This window comes from Phyllobates terribilis, unplaced genomic scaffold, assembly GCF_046119375.1.
Source record: "Phyllobates terribilis strain yellow unplaced genomic scaffold, ASM4611937v1 Scaffold_40__1_contigs__length_11209783, whole genome shotgun sequence".
Lineage (NCBI taxonomy): Eukaryota > Metazoa > Chordata > Amphibia > Anura > Dendrobatidae > Phyllobates > Phyllobates terribilis.
The window spans coordinates 6,866,924-6,884,226 of record NW_027362800.1 but is presented as its reverse complement, the minus strand read 5'-3'; the positions used below and the strand labels follow the sequence as shown (position 1 = coordinate 6,884,226).

General features: G+C 46.8%; 5 non-coding genes and 1 pseudogene across 5 annotated transcripts; all 6 read left to right on the top strand.

The window, feature by feature from the left end:
- Positions 1-5,330: 5,330 nt before the first annotated feature.
- On the top strand, positions 5,331-5,519 carry LOC141185758 (U2 spliceosomal RNA). Its single transcript, XR_012260378.1, has one exon. It is a non-coding gene; the product is annotated as a U2 spliceosomal RNA (small nuclear RNA).
- A 1,121-nt stretch (positions 5,520-6,640) lies between these two features.
- LOC141188826 (U2 spliceosomal RNA) lies at positions 6,641-6,831 on the top strand. Its single transcript, XR_012262907.1, has one exon. It is a non-coding gene; the product is annotated as a U2 spliceosomal RNA (small nuclear RNA).
- A 1,121-nt stretch (positions 6,832-7,952) lies between these two features.
- Positions 7,953-8,143, top strand: LOC141185053 (U2 spliceosomal RNA). The gene has a single exon (XR_012259751.1). It is a non-coding gene; the product is annotated as a U2 spliceosomal RNA (small nuclear RNA).
- A 1,121-nt stretch (positions 8,144-9,264) lies between these two features.
- LOC141188825 (U2 spliceosomal RNA) lies at positions 9,265-9,455 on the top strand. The gene has a single exon (XR_012262906.1). It is a non-coding gene; the product is annotated as a U2 spliceosomal RNA (small nuclear RNA).
- Positions 9,456-10,576: 1,121 nt separating this feature from the next.
- Positions 10,577-10,767, top strand: LOC141184584 (U2 spliceosomal RNA). The gene has a single exon (XR_012259325.1). It is a non-coding gene; the product is annotated as a U2 spliceosomal RNA (small nuclear RNA).
- Positions 10,768-11,882: 1,115 nt separating this feature from the next.
- LOC141186037 (U2 spliceosomal RNA) lies at positions 11,883-11,972 on the top strand (annotated as a pseudogene).
- Positions 11,973-17,303: the final 5,331 nt, after the last annotated feature.

The following is a 17,303-nucleotide window of genomic DNA, read 5'->3' as shown; positions in this document are numbered from 1 at the left end:
CAAATGGACTTTTCAGAATCCTTGGGTGGCACCGTAGTCGGAAACCAATTCTGGTTATCGCTTCTCGGCCTTTTGGCTACGATCAAGTGCTTTATTGCAGGAGATTGTAGTTGAAGGGTACTCGGGTACCCCTCTCCTTGGCCTGGCAGGATCGTCCACTTTGGTGGACTTAACCTGCTTGCTGCTATTAGGGAGAGGGCTTAGTCCCAGGGTAACGTGTTGCGATCCCCCAGCTTCCAGGTGTCTTTCGCTGCAAGAACACTGGGAGCGCAGATTGCAAGCGGCTGCAATTTGCAACCTTGTTGCGGTTTCCATGGAGGTTGACCCTAACCTCGTGCCTCTTTATGCGAGGCTAAAAAACTCTATCCGAGTTCACTTCACGGCGGGTGGCTCGGATATGAGGAAATTAGGGTATGTAGTCCAGGACGTGCTCAGGAACCTTCTTGGCGTGCAGAGGAATGAAATTCTGTCCATCCAGGATTATCCTAGAAGAGGTGACTATGACATCACATTCACCGGAGAAGGTATTTTCAGAGATGTTCTAGAAAAGTTAAAAAAAGTTGAAAATAGTCCTGTTCTGAAAGGGATACAAATTGTTGAGCACGTCCTGGATGAGGTAAGACTTGTTGTCGTAAAAGTATTTTCGCCTTTTGTTTCTGCTCCAGAAATTATGTCATTTTTAGCAATTTATTTTAAAAGTGTTAAATGTATTGGGAAGATACTTAATGAATATAACATATGGACATCTAAGTGGAAATTTCTTGTGAAGTGTATAAGAGATCCAAATACACCAGGTGGTATACGGCTTCCCCCTGCCCGTTTTAAAATTGGACAAACAAATGGGGATTTCTTCTTTTCTGGGATGCCAGTATATTGCAGAAATTGTGGGCGCTATGGTCATTCAAAAGAAAACTGTAATGTATCATGTAGAAATTGTGCTAGTGAAGAACATGAGACAAAAGAATGCCCTAAGGAAAAGAAATGTAGTTTTTGCCAGACTCCAGGTCACTTTTATTTTTCTTGCCCTCACAGATTTCGGGAAGATGAGCAAAAGGGAAAGTCCAAGACGTCCGACCAAGGACCAAAAGATCAGACCACCCCTCAGGAGGAGGAACAACAACCTGGAGCCTCTGGAGACAATAAGGGCGTACCAAATAGTGAAATGTCTCCAGAGTCTATGACAGGTAAAATACCAAATCCCAAAACCTGGCTGCAGGACCTGCGAGAGTCCAAAAGGAGGGCTGAGAAGGAGCAGAAGGGCACTACTGGTAAGGTCAAAAGGGACCGGCAAAAGGCCGACGCAGAAGCCCATGCCCAGTCTGGGTCTCCTAGGGCTGAGGGCGCTGAGTGGATAAAGGTGGGTCCTAAGAAAAAGAAAAAGGGTGGTTCGGAGGAGGCAGCAGGAGGTGAACAGATGGACACTTCTTCAGAAGGGGACGTGGACGCTGGACCCTCAGGGGTTTCGGTCTCCGCTGCTACAGGTGGGGACCGGGATCTTGCTGCCTCTGAAGAGTCAGAGGCTCTGCCTTGTGCGCAACCTCCTCCTATAGGACGACCTTCTACAGGTCAAACAGGGGCGGCGGAACCCCTCGGGGACCCACCTGATGAGGAACTGCATGGCCAGCCAATGGAGACCCAGCGGGTTCTGCCAGCCAGCCCTCCGAGCTATGCCAGTGTAGCGTCGGGTTTATATAAATGTCGTAATCTTTCCTCCTCCACGGAGACTCTCGTGACGATACTATCAGATGAGGAGGGAGGCGCAAGCCCAGTGGTCTGATCAGGTTCATCGGACAGGTAAATCCGTTGCTCTTAGTTACCTAAGTAAAATTTCTACATTTTCTAATGATGGCTGAACTCAAAGGTATTTCCCTCAACGTGAGAGGCATAAAATCTAACACGAGAAGAACTGCTCTTTTTAATTTTTTTACGTGTTTTACTGCATCTGTATTTTTTCTGCAAGAATGTAATATCCCACATGAAATGTCATATCAAAAATATAAAGATGAGTGGAAGTGTGGGCCATCTGTCTGGTCCGGATCGAATGCTGCAGGATCAGCGGGTGTAGCCATACTTTTTAAAGGGAACGTTTTAATTGATTTTATTCAGGAAATTTTACCAGGTCGTATTTTATTAGTGAAAGCTTTTATTGATGGTATTAGATGGCAGTTTTTAAATTTTTATGGATCCCCAGAGAAAAATGAAAGAGCCGAAATGCTTGATCTTTTACCTTTATTTATTAATAACTCTGAACCTTTTATCTTAGCAGGGGATTTTAATTGTGTTTTAAAAGGTGAAAACCGGCGCTCCAGCTCTGTAAGCAGGAACTACGATAAAACCTCAGGTATGCTACATGATATAGTCAAAGATGCTAAATTGATAGACATATATAAAGAGTGTCATAGTGACAGCCCAGAGGACGCCGGTTTCACTTGGAACAATGCTAATTGTAGCTCTAGGATTGATTTTATTTTTGGTTCAGATAAAACAATACCTGCCAAATGTGAAGTTTTAACTAATATATTTTCAGACCATAAACTTTTATCCTTTACCATAAAAGTAAATGACAACAAAAAATGTGGTAAGAAAAGCTGGAAAATGAACGTATCCCTTTTAACCGACCCGCAGATTTTATCAGATTTTATTGAGTTTTATAGGAAATGTAGAAAAGGGAAAAAAACAAATGAGACTATGAGTGTATGGTGGGATAGAATGAAAGTAAAAATAAAAGACTTTTTTATTAAAAAGAGTATATGTAGAGCCAAAGAAAAATATGAAGAATATAGAATTTTAAATACCCGCCTACAAACATTATTTAAGCTCAGAGACAATGGGATAGATGTACAACTTGATATTTCAAACTTTAAAGAAGAGATTTCAAAATGGCTAGAACAAAAAGGAAAAGAGATAATTTTTCGTTCTAGAGTACAACATATAGAAGAAAATGAAAAGTGTTCCAGATATTTTTTTAGGAAAAATAAAAAAGAAAAAGTGATAATTGACCATATAGATGGTGAGAATAATATAAAAAATATGCTGAGTAAAGTAGAGGTTTTTTTTTCTAATCTTTTTCATGGAAAAAATATAGATAATAAATTAATGGATGATTCGCTGAAAAGACTAACGGCTGTTTTAGATCCCGCATCCCAAGAGTTTTTATCCCAAGTTTTAACGGAACAAGAAGTATTAAAAACTATTAAAAGTTTTAAAAATGGAAAGGTCCCTGGTCCTGATGGCATCCCAATAGAATTTTATGTATGTTTTTATGATATTTTAAAAGATGATTTGTTTTATTTGTTTACTGAGGTTTTTAATAATAAGGTTTTATTAAATTCCTGGAAGAAAGGTGAAGTCTCCCTCCTATACAAAAAAGGTGATAAATCAAAATTAGAAAACTGGAGACCAATAACACTTTTAAATTGTGACTATAAAATAATGGCTAAAATTTGTGCAAATCGTCTAAAAGAAGTCATCAGCAAAGTTATTCATTCTAATCAAGTGTGTGGGGTGCCGGGGCGCAGTATATGGGACAATCTGAATTTAGTGAAAGACTGTATTGAGGATGTGAAAGACAGAAAGGGGAAAATGGCGATTTTATCTATTGATTTTGAAAAAGCATTTGACCGTGTCTCACACTTTTATCTTTTTAAAGTTTTAGAGAAAATGGGCATACCAGAAGGGTTTTTACTATCGCTTAAAGCATTTTACAAGGATTGTACAAGTAAGATTTTAGTGAATGGTTTTAAGACACAAGAGGTATTTTTACGGTCAGGGGTGAAACAGGGATGCCCTCTGTCCCCCCTACTGTTTATCTGTGCACTGGAACCAATGTTATGTGCAATACGCCAAAATAAACAGATATGCGGTGTCCCTCTGCCTGGAAGCGGTGGTTTGGAGGCCAAGGTTGTAGGCTACATGGATGACGTGGCGGTCTTGTGTACAGATGCACCATCACTTACGGCCACTCTCCATCAAGTGCAATCCTTTTGTCTAGCTTCTGGTTTTAAAATCAATTTTAATAAGTGTAACATTTTAAGTGTTGGGGGGATGATTTTACGTGATGTACCAATTAATGTCTCCGAATCCATTTCCATTTTAGGTATATCATTCACTGAAAATAATGATGGTTATAATAGTTGGGAAACAGTTACACAGAAAGTAAATACGAAAATATGTATGTGGAACATGAGGAGACTTACAATGGAGGGTAAAGTATTGGTTTTAAAGATGGTGATTTTACCTCTTTTATTGTATCTTAGCATGGTTTTCCCCCCGCCTGTTAATGTTTTAAAAAAGATAACCAAAACCTGTTTTACCTTCTTTTGGAACTCAAAAATGGAAAAGCTGAAAAGAGAAATCGTGATGAAATCAAAAGTAAAAGGTGGTAAAGATTTTCCAGATTTTAATAGGTTTCTTTTAATCCATCTGTTCGTTTACTGTTTTAATGCCCTTTTTAAGAATCACTATTGGTCCTTTTTTATGCGTTTTAATACAGGATTTTTTATGAGAAAGTTTGGATGGTATGAAGTTAATATATCTGTGCCCCATGCTTTTAATTTGTCGACGCATTATGAGATTTTAAGGAAAATAGTGTCCGATTTTAATTTAGGGACTAAGAAAATAGAGGAATTAAGAAATAGTAAGAAACTAATTAAAGAAATACGTAAAAGTGAGGAAATATGTAATGTTGACAGATATGATGATGACAAATCTATGTCTATCTGGAAAATGATTAACGTTTTTTATCTTTTTAATGAACAGAGAGATCTGGCTTGGAGTTGCATGCACCGCTGTCTTCCTTGCCGGGCATTCCAATACAGAAGAGGATTTGTGAGGTCTGCCATCTGCCCAAGAGCCGGATGCCAAGACGAGGAAACGGTGGAACATCTATTATGGACATGTAATTTTGCAAAGGATTTCTGGAGAAGACTGCTCCCCCTACTGGAAAGGGTGGCAGACCTCAAGGACTTTACATATAAAACTGTGCTATACGGACTTATGGAATGCCCCACAATGGACCAGTACACAATGGCTTGGAAGACAGTGAACTGCGCCAAGTCATCTCTCTGGAAAGCGCGCAACATTGCTATTTTTAAACAAGATGTTTTATCAGTGAATGATTTTTTAAGTTTATGTTTATGTGAAATGTATACTTATTATTTAATTGACAAAAAGAACAATGTACATATTTCCAAAAAATGGCTTGTTGACCAATGGAACCTAATTATTTAAAATCTTTGTATTTTTTTGTTTTGTAAATTTCATTTGTCTTTTAACGTTTGGTATTTGTCTAATTATGCTTGTAATTTGTTAAAGTTTTAATAAACGGTTTTATCCCTCTGCAGGGGATAGCCAAATTAAAAAAAAAATCTGTTCTTATCAGTTTAATATCTGATACGTCCCCTATCTGGGGACCATATATTAAATGGATTTTTAGAACAGGGAGATGGAAAAAGAGCTTGCTCTGTCCACTCCACGCATTGACCTGGTATTGCAGTATCTCCAGGACCGGTGCACCCCTTCTTTAATGCAGTTTCTAAAATCAGAAAGAATTGAATTCAATGCTTTTTGTTCATTTTGCTTGTTTGTCGGATTTTGGGATGGACTCTTTGGCTTTGCTTTTCTTCTCCTCATTGGATTTTTCATGTTAAAAGTTGCAGAAGCCAGATGACAAGCTCATTTTGGTTCAACTTCAGCAACTGTGCATTGCATTGCCATGTAATGTAATGTAATGCAATGCTATCTATCTAGCTCTCCCTCTATACTTCCTTTTGGATAAACAGACATATTAGGCAAGCATTTTGGAGCTTTCACCTAAATAACTACAGGTGGTGAGATAAGCTGCACAATATAATTGACCTTTCAGTATATTGTTGCACACACACCATCTATTTAGCAAATGCCCTTGTTATCAACAGCAGCCTTTTAAACTCACCTGAGCTAACAGGTATGTGAGCTGGTTACTCTGCTGCGCTTAAAATTTCTTTTTTGGTTTGCTACAATGCCTTTTCTGAAACGTTGTCTCCCTCTGCTGGAACACTGACTTCTTTCATTTAATGCCTGCAGACTATAAAAGAGAAGCCAACCCAAAAAGTTTGGTTGATTAGTCTGTGGCATTCTTTTAAACTGTTGCTTATGGCGGTCTCTGTGAGCTTCTCAGTGACATTCAGCCATCCAGGTATCCCGCCTGCAGTAGACGGAATGTGGCAATGGAACGCTGGCTGCGCGTGTCATAATAGGCTCTGAGCCTTTATATACCTGCGCACAGCAGCAGCCACCTTCAGTCTGCTGCTGGACAGCCAGCAGCAGCAGCAGCAGGAGAGTTCATTAATCAGCAACCCTCCTGCTAAGGGTAGACAGCTGCTCGTTCCACCCCCCCCCCCGCCTTAATTGGTTCTCCTCCCTTCCAACGGTGTTGAGGCGGGTGGGAACAGCCGGGGGTTGAGGGTACTGTGCTAAAAGAGGTGGAGTTATGCAGATCTAAAACGCGTGGATTGCAGCAGCAGCAAGCCGAAAAGTGCAGGCATGTGAGGGATCTAGAGGTTGACAGCATGTCTTCTTAACGGGAGTCCAGGTGGCCATCTCCACAAATGGACTTTTCAGAATCCTTGGGTGGCACCGTAGTCGGAAACCAATTCTGGTTATCGCTTCTCGGCCTTTTGGCTAAGATCAAGTGTAGTATCTGTTCTTATCAGTTTAATATCTGATACGTCCCCTATCTGGGGACCATATATTAAATGGATTTTTAGAACAGGGAGATGGAAAAAGAGCTTGCTCTGTCCACTCCACGCATTGACCTGGTATTGCAGTATCTCCAGGACCGGTGCACCCCTTCTTTAATGCAGTTTCTAAAATCAGAAAGAATTGAATTCAATGCTTTTTGTTCATTTTGCTTGTTTGTCGGATTTTGGGATGGACTCTTTGGCTTTGCTTTTCTTCTCCTCATTGGATTTTTCATGTTAAAAGTTGCAGAAGCCAGATGACAAGCTCATTTTGGTTCAACTTCAGCAACTGTGCATTGCATTGCCATGTAATGTAATGTAATGCAATGCTATCTATCTAGCTCTCCCTCTATACTTCCTTTTGGATAAACAGACATATTAGGCAAGCATTTTGGAGCTTTCACCTAAATAACTACAGGTGGTGAGATAAGCTGCACAATATAATTGACCTTTCAGTATATTGTTGCACACACACCATCTATTTAGCAAATGCCCTTGTTATCAACAGCAGCCTTTTAAACTCACCTGAGCTAACAGGTATGTGAGCTGGTTACTCTGCTGCGCTTAAAATTTCTTTTTTGGTTTGCTACAATGCCTTTTCTGAAACGTTGTCTCCCTCTGCTGGAACACTGACTTCTTTCATTTAATGCCTGCAGACTATAAAAGAGAAACCAACCCAAAAAGTTTGGTTGATTAGTCTGTGGCATTCTTTTAAACTGTTGCTTATGGCGGTCTCTGTGAGCTTCTCAGTGACATTCAGCCATCCAGGTATCCCGCCTGCAGTAGACGGAATGTGGCAATGGAACGCTGGCTGCGCGTGTCATAATAGGCTCTGAGCCTTTATATACCTGCGCACAGCAGCAGCCACCTTCAGTCTGCTGCTGGACAGCCAGCAGCAGCAGCAGCAGGAGAGGTAATTAATCAGCAACCCTCCTGCTAAGGGTAGACAGCTGCTCGTTCCACCCCCCCCCCCGCCTTAATTGGTTCTCCTCCCTTCCAACGGTGTTGAGGCGGGTGGGAACAGCCGGGGGTTGAGGGTACTGTGCTAAAAGAGGTGGAGTTATGCAGATCTAAAACGCGTGGATTGCAGCAGCAGCAAGCCGAAAAGTGCAGGCATGTGAGGGATCTAGAGGTTGACAGCATGTCTTCTTAACGGGAGTCCAGGTGGCCATCTCCACAAATGGACTTTTCAGAATCCTTGGGTGGCACCGTAGTCGGAAACCAATTCTTGTTATCGCTTCTCGGCCTTTTGGCTAAGATCAAGTGTGGTATCTGTTCTTATCAGTTTAATATCTGATACGTCCCCTATCTGGGGACCATATATTAAATGGATTTTTAGAACAGGGAGATGGAAAAAGAGCTTGCTCTGTCCACTCCACGCATTGACCTGGTATTGCAGTATCTCCAGGACCGGTGCACCCCTTCTTTAATGCAGTTTCTAAAATCAGAAAGAATTGAATTCAATGCTTTTTGTTCATTTTGCTTGTTTGTCGGATTTTGGGATGGACTCTTTGGCTTTGCTTTTCTTCTCCTCATTGGATTTTTCATGTTAAAAGTTGCAGAAGCCAGATGACAAGCTCATTTTGGTTCAACTTCAGCAACTGTGCATTGCATTGCCATGTAATGTAATGTAATGCAATGCTATCTATCTAGCTCTCCCTCTATACTTCCTTTTGGATAAACAGACATATTAGGCAAGCATTTTGGAGCTTTCACCTAAATAACTACAGGTGGTGAGATAAGCTGCACAATATAATTGACCTTTCAGTATATTGTTGCACACACACCATCTATTTAGCAAATGCCCTTGTTATCAACAGCAGCCTTTTAAACTCACCTGAGCTAACAGGTATGTGAGCTGGTTACTCTGCTGCGCTTAAAATTTCTTTTTTGGTTTGCTACAATGCCTTTTCTGAAACGTTGTCTCCCTCTGCTGGAACACTGACTTCTTTCATTTAATGCCTGCAGACTATAAAAGAGAAACCAACCCAAAAAGTTTGGTTGATTAGTCTGTGGCATTCTTTTAAAATGTTGCTTATGGCGGTCTCTGTGAGCTTCTCAGTGACATTCAGCCATCCAGGTATCCCGCCTGCAGTAGACGGAATGTGGCAATGGAACGCTGGCTGCGCGTGTCATAATAGGCTCTGAGCCTTTGTATACCTGCGCACAGCAGCAGCCACCTTCAGTCTGCTGCTGGACAGCCAGCAGCAGCAGCAGCAGGAGAGGTAATTAATCAGCAACCCTCCTGCTAAGGGTAGACAGCTGCTCGTTCCACCCCCCCCCCCGCCTTAATTGGTTCTCCTCCCTTCCAACGGTGTTGAGGCGGGTGGGAACAGCCGGGGGTTGAGGGTACTGTGCTAAAAGAGGTGGAGTTATGCAGATCTAAAACACGTGGATTGCAGCAGCAGCAAGCCGAAAAGTGCAGGCATGTGAGGGATCTAGAGGTTGACAGCATGTCTTCTTAACGGGAGTCCAGGTGGCCATCTCCACAAATGGACTTTTCAGAATCGTTGGGTGGCACCGTAGTCGGAAACCAATTCTGGTTATCGCTTCTCGGCCTTTTGGCTAAGATCAAGTGTAGTATCTGTTCTTATCAGTTTAATATCTGATACGTCCCCTATCTGGGGACCATATATTAAATGGATTTTTAGAACAGGGAGATGGAAAAAGAGCTTGCTCTGTCCACTCCACGCATTGACCTGGTATTGCAGTATCTCCAGGACCGGTGCACCCCTTCTTTAATGCAGTTTCTAAAATCAGAAAGAATTGAATTCAATGCTTTTTGTTCATTTTGCTTGTTTGTCGGATTTTGGGATGGACTCTTTGGCTTTGCTTTTCTTCTCCTCATTGGATTTTTCATGTTAAAAGTTGCAGAAGCCAGATGACAAGCTCATTTTGGTTCAACTTCAGCAACTGTGCATTGCATTGCCATGTAATGTAATGTAATGCAATGCTATCTATCTAGCTCTCCCTCTATACTTCCTTTTGGATAAACAGACATATTAGGCAAGCATTTTGGAGCTTTCACCTAAATAACTACAGGTGGTGAGATAAGCTGCACAATATAATTGACCTTTCAGTATATTGTTGCACACACACCATCTATTTAGCAAATGCCCTTGTTATCAACAGCAGCCTTTTAAACTCACCTGAGCTAACAGGTATGTGAGCTGGTTACTCTGCTGCGCTTAAAATTTCTTTTTTGGTTTGCTACAATGCCTTTTCTGAAACGTTGTCTCCCTCTGCTGGAACACTGACTTCTTTCATTTAATGCCTGCAGACTATAAAAGAGAAACCAACCCAAAAAGTTTGGTTGATTAGTCTGTGGCATTCTTTTAAAATGTTGCTTATGGCGGTCTCTGTGAGCTTCTCAGTGACATTCAGCCATCCAGGTATCCCGCCTGCAGTAGACGGAATGTGGCAATGGAACGCTGGCTGCGCGTGTCATAATAGGCTCTGAGCCTTTGTATACCTGCGCACAGCAGCAGCCACCTTCAGTCTGCTGCTGGACAGCCAGCAGCAGCAGCAGCAGGAGAGGTAATTAATCAGCAACCCTCCTGCTAAGGGTAGACAGCTGCTCGTTCCACCCCCCCCCCCGCCTTAATTGGTTCTCCTCCCTTCCAACGGTGTTGAGGCGGGTGGGAACAGCCGGGGGTTGAGGGTACTGTGCTAAAAGAGGTGGAGTTATGCAGATCTAAAACACGTGGATTGCAGCAGCAGCAAGCCGAAAAGTGCAGGCATGTGAGGGATCTAGAGGTTGACAGCATGTCTTCTTAACGGGAGTCCAGGTGGCCATCTCCACAAATGGACTTTTCAGAATCGTTGGGTGGCACCGTAGTCGGAAACCAATTCTGGTTATCGCTTCTCGGCCTTTTGGCTAAGATCAAGTGTAGTATCTGTTCTTATCAGTTTAATATCTGATACGTCCCCTATCTGGGGACCATATATTAAATGGACTTTTAGAACAGGGAGATGGAAAAAGAGCTTGCTCTGTCCACTCCACGCATTGACCTGGTATTGCAGTATCTCCAGGACCGGTGCACCCCTTCTTTAATGCAGTTTCTAAAATCAGAAAGAATTGAATTCAATGCTTTTTGTTCATTTTGCTTGTTTGTCGGATTTTGGGATGGACTCTTTGGCTTTGCTTTTCTTCTCCTCATTGGATTTTTCATGTTAAAAGTTGCAGAAGCCAGATGACAAGCTCATTTTGGTTCAACTTCAGCAACTGTGCATTGCATTGCCATGTAATGTAATGTAATGCAATGCTATCTATCTAGCTCTCCCTCTATACTTCCTTTTGGATAAACAGACATATTAGGCAAGCATTTTGGAGCTTTCACCTAAATAACTACAGGTGGTGAGATAAGCTGCACAATATAATTGACCTTTCAGTATATTGTTGCACACACACCATCTATTTAGCAAATGCCCTTGTTATCAACAGCAGCCTTTTAAACTCACCTGAGCTAACAGGTATGTGAGCTGGTTACTCTGCTGCGCTTAAAATTTCTTTTTTGGTTTGCTACAATGCCTTTTCTGAAACGTTGTCTCCCTCTGCTGGAACACTGACTTCTTTCATTTAATGCCTGCAGACTATAAAAGAGAAACCAACCCAAAAAGTTTGGTTGATTAGTCTGTGGCATTCTTTTAAACTGTTGCTTATGGCGGTCTCTGTGAGCTTCTCAGTGACATTCAGCCATCCAGGTATCCCGCCTGCAGTAGACGGAATGTGGCAATGGAACGCTGGGTGCGCGTGTCATAATAGGCTCTGAGCCTTTATATACCTGCGCACAGCAGCAGCCACCTTCAGTCTGCTGCTGGACAGCCAGCAGCAGCAGGAGAGGTAATTAATCAGCAACCCTCCTGCTAAGGGTAGACAGCTGCTCGTTCCACCCCCCCCCCCGCCTTAATTGGTTCTCCTCCCTTCCAACGGTGTTGAGGCGGGTGGGAACAGCCGGGGGTTGAGGGTACTGTGCTAAAAGAGGTGGAGTTATGCAGATCTAAAACGCGTGGATTGCAGCAGCAGCAAGCCGAAAAGTGCAGGCATGTGAGGGATCTAGAGGTTGACAGCATGTCTTCTTAACGGGAGTCCAGGTGGCCATCTCCACAAATGGACTTTTCAGAATCCTTGGGTGGCACCGTAGTCGGAAACCAATTCTGGTTATCGCTTCTCGGCCTTTTGGCTAAGATCAAGTGTAGTATCTGTTCTTTTAAGAACACAAGAGCTACGATCTCCACTTGACGAGAACGATCGAACTCGGAAGGAGAAGAGCTTCGGAACCCAGCTGACATCGGAGAAGGAAGGCGGATATCGGTGGGAGGAAGAAGCTCTAAAGAATCCAGAAGAAGACGAAGACTCGGAGAAGAATCGGGCTGTCCTGTGGAATCTTCGAGGAAGAAAATCATCGAGACAAAGACCTTTCGGGGAATTTGTCCAGAACACGACGGGAGAAGAATCTGCATAGCTCCACCCATTCCGGGAAGAGTTCCAGATCCAGCTCCAAGAAGTAACTGCAGGAGGAAAGCCATGGCAAGTGCTGCGAGGAAGGCCGAAAAGAAGAGCCTGGAGCAGGGGACAGCCAGGAGGGCCCAGCCAGGAGCCGATTCTGACCCCAAGGACCCTGCCTCCACGACTGGCCAGCAGAAGGGACCCCAGAAGCCCCGCCACGAAGCTCCAGCCCTGGAGCCATGGATGCGGCAGACGGTGGCCCTGAAGCTGAAGGAAGTGGATGGGTGGGTGCCGGACATGTCCTCGGACGTGTTCTGCCAGAAGATGCTGCTGGATCGAGGCTTCTCCAGGTCGGACACCCTCAGCATCCAGACCTTCTTGACGGGGATCTTCTTCGTCACCTTCGCCACTGTGAACACCTGCAGTAGGTTCTGGGAAATGGTAAGCGCAAAAGGACCGGATAATTCTTTCTCTGCCTTTACAGGTAGCTGCCCTATCCAGAGGGACGAAAGGAGGATCACGGTCTCCATGCGCAACCCGCACACCCCAGGCCAAGACATCTGTACCTTCCTGAGACGCTTCTGTTTGGTTGTGAAGGAACCCTCTCACATCCTGAATGGACTCGGCTTCTGGACAGGTAAGTGGTCGGTGACCGTTAGACTTCACAGGGACCTAGCGTACTCAGACGGACTTCGGCACCTGCCCCCGACATTCTCCCTGGGCAACTCCTACGGCCTCATCTATTACCCGGACATGCCGCGGAACTGCAGGAGATGCGGCAAGAACGGCCACGAGATGAAGGACTGCAAGGAGGATGCCTGCAGGATTTGTCGAGTGACGGGACACAGCTCGAAGGACTGCCCGAAGAAGACGTCCTGCAACCTGTGTGGGCTGGCGGCTCATCTGTACAAGGATTGCCCCAAGCGTGAGAGATCCTGGGCATCGGTGGTTGCGATGACCCCAGCTACGGAGGACAAGGCCCCGACGACCAGGCCTGTGAAGGTCAAGGACGCGACGACCAAGGCCCCAGCGGCCAAGGCCGAGACGACCAAGGCCAAAGCGGTCAAGGAGTCGGTGGCCAAAGCCCCAGCGACGGTCCCAGCAGCTCCGAAGCAGAAGAAAAAGTCAAAGGAGGGTAAGAGTTCTGTCACCCCTCTCTCGATCCCTCCCCCTGCCACCCCCGTCCAATCCCCCCCCACCCCGGCCACCCCTGCTGAGGATTCCACTTCCTCTTCCTCCTTCCCCTACTCCTCAGCAGGTGTCCTTTCCCCTGCCCCGGCAGCCACTCTCCCTCCCCAGACCATGGTAGCGGAGGAATTAACCTTTCCTCCACCCGCCGCTATCTATTCCGAGGAGGATTTTCCCCTTCTTGTCTCCCCAGTTCCAACCCGGGGAAAGAGGAAGGTGGAGGACAGCCCTGCTACTGAATCCTCCAAAAAGAAGATTCTGGATTTCGTAGGCGAAAAGGAGGATACCCTCCCTGAGCCAGAAGAGATGGAGCACATGGTTGAGACCCTGGTGGCCGAGCCAGAAGAGGAGGAACTGGTGGTCGCCGAGATCGAGGCCGCGCTGCTTGACCAGATGGAGGAAGAGGGCCTGCTGGTGATCCCGTCACCAGCAGTCAACACCGACGAGGGACCACCCGACCGGAGTGGTAACTAAGGTGTATTGCCTGCGCTAACTTTTTCTTTTTTCCCTACATGATGGCTAATATTAACTTATTTTCCATTAATGTCAGGAGCATCAAGGACAAGTTCAGACGTCAGACTATTTATGCCTTCCTTACTTCCCAGTTGTGTGATGTTTATATGTTGCAGGAATGTTCCCTTCCCTCCTCTAGGTCCTTCAAACATCTGGCCAGGGAGTGGTCCCACGGTCCATCCTACTGGTCCGGTGGGGGTGACTGCAAGTCTGCGGGGGTCGCAATTCTGATCAGGGGGGGCGCATTCACGCTTGAGTCCGTCCAGGAGCTCATCTGCGGCAGGGCTCTTGTTGTAGATGGCAACTGGGCGGGAGAACCTGTCAGGTTCATCAACGTGTATGCGTCCCCACTGAAGAATGAGCGTTTGGAGCTTTTCCAGACCCTGCGGCTTCAGCTTGCCACCACCAGGACCTTAGTGATGGCCGGGGATTTCAACTGCCCCATCGAGGAGGATGGTCGTAGTTCTGGCACATCTGCCAAGTTGGACATCACGTCCAAGCTGCTCATCGAGATGGTAACCGAGGCCTCTCTTCAGGACGTGGTGGGCTCCATGGGGAGAGGCTCCACGAACTATTCGTGGAGCCGACCCGATGGCTCACTCCGCTCCAGGATTGACTTTGTGTTCACCTCTCGTGCAGTCAGGCAGAGTAGGCACTCGATGGTCTCCTGCTTCTTCTCCGACCACAGAGCCATTCACTTACAAGGTGTCCTCGGCGACGGTTTTCCGTCCGGCCCCGGCTCCTGGAAGCTGAATTGTGCTCTGCTGGCTCAGGATGAAGTCGTGGAGGAGCTGAGAGCAGCCTACGCAATGTGGCAGTCCTACAAGGGTAGCTTCCAAACAGTCTCTGATTGGTGGGAATATGTTAAACTTGAGTTTCGCTGTTTCTTTCAGGCCAAGGGTCGACAACAGGCGTGTGAGAAGAGGAGGGACTTCAGAGGGCTGCAGCGCGAGCTGCGGTCGCTGCAGGACCTTCTTCACTGCGGCTGGGACGTGAGGGAGGAGCTGGAGGAGACCAAGAAGAGCCTGAAAAGGCACTTTGAGGAGGAGTCCAAGCGAATCGTCTTCCGTTCCAAAGTGGAGAATCTGGAGAAGGGTGAGAAATGTAACTCATTCTTTTTCAGGAAACTTCATGCCGGTCACACGCCCCTGAACGAGCTGCGAGACGAGACCGGAAACATGCGACGTGGGAAGGAGGACGTGATGAGGGTCGTCAGTGACTTCTACAGCGAACTCTACTCCCACAAGACTACCGACCCCGACGCTGCTGATAAGTTCCTGTCAGGTATCACTAACCATCTTGATCCTGCAGGCACGGCAGCCTTGGACAAACCTCTGATGGTGGGCGAATTGCTCTCTGCCGCTAAATCCTTTAGGACCGGCAGGACCCCGGGCAGTGATGGTCTTCCAGCGGAGCTCTATGTAGCGCTGGGAGACCTCATCTGTCCGGACCTGTTGGACCTGTACGAGGAGATGGTGGTGGAGGGTAGAATGCCTCCATCTTTGAGGGAAGGAATGGTCACGATCCTGTACAAGCGGAAGGGAGAGAGGTGCGACCTGAGGAATTGGCGTCCCATCACTCTGCTCAACGTGGACTACAAGATCCTGGCCAAGACGATGGCGACACGACTTAAGACGGTCATCGGACGGATCATCCACCCGGACCAGACCTGCGGCATCCCTGGACGTCGCATCGCAGACAGCCTCGCTCTCGTGCGGGACACGGTCGAGTACATCAAGGTCCGCCGCGCACACGCGGCCCTGGTCTCCTTGGATCAGGAGAAGGCCTTCGACCGGGTTTCCCACGAGTTCATGGGCCGAGCTCTGCACCGGTTAGGTTTGGGTAACATGTTTTGTTCGTATGTCCGTCTGATGTATTTTGATATCCACAGCTCGGTGTTGGTGAACGGCTGGAAGACTGACCCCTTCCCTGTCCTCTCTGGGATCAGACAAGGCTGCCCTCTATCACCTCTTCTTTTTGTTTGTGTTATAGAACTCTTCGCAGAGGCTATCCGGCAGAATGGAGAGATCAGAGGGATCACCGCACCGGGTCCGGGACGACACGAGGTCAAGTGCTCGCTCTACATGGACGACGTCACCGTCTTCTGCGCTGATCGTGGTTCAGTCGACGCCCTCGTCCAGACGTGTGAGAGGTTCGGCCGGGCTTCAGGGGCCAAAGTCAACTGCAGGAATTCGGAAGCCATGCTCTTCGGGGATTGGCAGCCGGCCTCCTCCGCCCCCTTCCCCTTCAACATTCAACCGGATTTCCTCAAGGTGCTGGGAGTCTGGTTCGGGAAGGAAGGAGCGGCCCTCAAGTCCTGGCAAGAACGCTTGGCCAAGGTGAAGCAACGGATCGGACTCTGGAGCCTCAGACACCTCACTTGTGAGGGTAAGGCACTCGTCCTGCGTAATGAGGTCCTGCCCGTCTTGCAGTACACGGCGCAGGCCTGGCCCCCACACGTCACTGTGTGCAGGGCCATTACCAGGACAGTGTTTCACTTTGTCTGGGGATCCAAGATGGACAGAGTCAGGCGGGCCGTCATGTACAAGGAGCCTCGCAAGGGTGGGAAGGGCGTTCCAGATATCCCCACCCTCCTGCGATCCTCTTTTGTGTGTGATTGTGTCCGCCGGACTTTGCAAGTCAAGAATGGCTCCGCGGGCAGGTCCATGTCTCGCTTCTTCCTGCTTCCTCTTTGGAGGCGACTCGGCTGGGACAAGTGGGACAGCTCCTTCCCCTACAACTGGACGACGCCATGGTTCTACGGAGACGTCGTTCGATTTGTGGGGGAGCATCAACTGGAGGGACTCAAGCCCGACTTGTGGAAGCCCAAAACTATCCACAAGCTCATCAGAGCCAAGGATGACGTGGAGAACATCACAGGACTTCACCAGGACACGCTGGAGACTGTGTGGACAAATGTGTCGTCTGACAGGCTGACCAACGGGCACAAGGACTTGTCGTGGATGGCGATTCAGGGCGGACTGCCCGTCCGGTCATTCATGCATGCCCGGAACCTGTGCAAGACCCGGTACTGCCCAAGGTGCCCCTTCGTGGAGGAAACATCTTTGCACACTTTTTGGGACTGCGGATTTGCACAGCGCCTATTGACTGCACTTGAGGACGACCTGAGGAACTCTGTCCCCAGGGCGAGCCTATCGCACCATTCTGTGCTTTACGGACTCTTCCCTGGGGTTCATACCGTCGGAGCCATCCAGGAGGCTTGGCGCCTTATGAACTGCTTCAAGGATGCCGTTTGGGTGGCCAGGAACCGGCTCATCTTGAGGAGGGAGAGGATGTCCATCCAGGACTGCCGCAGGCTGATCCACAGCCTGCTCAGAGACTATTCCATCATGGACGGTCCGGAGGACGAGGATGAGGACTAACCCCTCCTCCCCCTCTCCCCTTATGTGTCTTGTCTTTCAATAAAGCTTCGG